At 44.5% G+C, this 1,985-nt stretch overlaps 1 protein-coding gene across 1 annotated transcript in view; it reads left to right on the top strand.

The window, feature by feature from the left end:
* Positions 1-1,985, top strand: part of C3 (complement C3) — a 36,907-nt gene that overhangs the window by 26,128 nt on the left and 8,794 nt on the right. The window lies entirely within an intron of this gene.

The raw sequence follows: 1,985 nt of genomic DNA, 5'->3' as shown, positions 1-1,985 counted from the left end.
AGAATGCCAGGGCTGGGGAGGTCCTTGGGGCACAGAATGTCAGGGCTAGAGAGTCCTTGGGGCATAGAATGTCAGAGCTAGGGAGGTCCTTGGGGCACAGAATGCCAGAGCTGGGGAGGTCCTTAAAGCATAGAATATCAGAGCTGAGAGGGACTTTTTTTTTAGCCTGTCTCTATGATTCAACAGGTATAAGGAACTCCTTTTGTGGAATTTCCCTCTAGCAATGCTAACCACAAATTCATCTATAATTTATAGTCTTGGAGATTTGCCTAGGAGTCAGTCAGTCAACAAACATTTGCTGAGTGCCTGCTATGTGCCAGGTACTATGGTAAGCACTTCAGCTCAGTTTGATGGTGGAGACACAACATGTATACAATTCTACAAATAAGCTATGTACAGGATAAATTTGTTGTTGTTGCTGAGTTGTGTCCAACTCTCTGTGACCCCAAGTCCGTAGGGTTCTCTTGGCAAAGATACTACAGTGGTTTGCTATTTCCTTCTCTGGTGTGTCCCCATTTTACAAATGAGGAACTGAGGCAAATCTGGTTCAAGTGACTTGACCAGGGTCACACAGCTAATAAGTAAGTGATCCTCCTGACTCCAGGCCTGGTGCTCTATCCGCTATGCCACCTAGCTGCCCCATGGGGTAAACTGGAGATAATCAGTTGAGGAAAAGCAGTAGAATTAAGGGACAGCAGAAAAGACTTCCTATAATAGAAGTTGGGATTTTAACTGGGAATTGAAGAAAGCCAGGAGGTGGAGATGGGGAGAGAAAATGTTCCAGGAATGGGGGAAAATCAGGAGAAAAGACTGGTGTTGGGTGTAAATTGTCTTTGTCAGAGAAAGAGCAAGGAGGCCTGTGTCATTGAAGAGTGGAAGGGGAGGAGGGCAGAAAGAGTGGAAGGAATAAGAACACTGGAAAATGATGGGGGTGGGAAGCTGGCTATGAAGGGCTTTGAACACTACATAGAAATTATTTGCTCTTGGAGGTGATGGGGGGTGGCACACTGGAGTGAGAGGCTAAGTGCCTTTCCTATGATCACACAGCATATATCAGAGACAAGACTCAAACCAGAACTCCCTCACTTCTATACACTATGGCATTTAGTTTCTCAGAGGAGACATTAGAACATAGACTAGAGAATGTCAAAACTCATAGATTAAATTTTTACCACCTCCTTTTACAGATTGGTAAACCGAGGCCTGGAAAGGAGAATCACACAGAGAATTAGCAAATTAGTGTCACAACCAAGGCCAGGACCAGGTCACTTGACCCCCACTCTGGGAGTCCTGCATATTGCCTTGGTAGTGGTGGAGTTAACCTCAGGTGTTTCCCTCCTTCTCCTGCCCTCTGAGCCCTTTCCGTTATAGAGGGAATGCATAGTTTTTACTGCTGGCCTCCGGGAGAGGGGTGGGGAACAGCTGGGGCTTCCTCAACAAGACAGAGCAGGGCAATGGAGATTGAGAAGGGAGATGCTGGGATTGCCCTCAGCATCTTAGCTCTTGAAACAGGGTCAGGATGGGGCAGCACTCTGAGGAAACCTTGATTTCTTCTTTTTTTATTGGTTTAAATGGTGTCTTCCAGCTTTAGAAAAAAATTATCTTTTTAAAAATGAGTGAATGAATTTTTAGTTTTCAACATTCACTTCCATAAGATTTTGAGTTTTAAATCTTCTCTCCCCTTCCCCCTCCTCAAGACAGAATGCCATCTGAAAGAGGCTCTATATATTCATATTAAATATATTTTCACATTAGTCATTTTGTAAAGAAGAATTAGAACAAATGGGAGGAACCATGAGAAAGAAGAAACAAAACAACAGAGAGAGAAGAGAGAGAGAGAAAGAGAAAGAGAGAGAGAGGAAGGGGGGAGGGAGAGAGAGAGAGGGAGAAGAGAGAGGAGAGAGAAGAGAGAAAGAGAGAGAGAGAAGAGAGACAGAAAGAGAGGGAGAAGAGAGAGAGAAGAGAGAGAGAGGAGAGAGAGGAGA

The sequence above is a fragment of the Petaurus breviceps genome, unplaced genomic scaffold, assembly GCF_028583685.1.
Source record: "Petaurus breviceps papuanus isolate PSGF00001 unplaced genomic scaffold, PetGlider_PUasm1.0 172, whole genome shotgun sequence".
In the NCBI taxonomy this organism is placed as follows: Eukaryota; Metazoa; Chordata; class Mammalia; order Diprotodontia; family Petauridae; genus Petaurus; species Petaurus breviceps.
The sequence above is the reverse complement of the archived record's forward strand: the minus strand, read 5'-3'. Positions and strand labels throughout refer to the sequence as shown.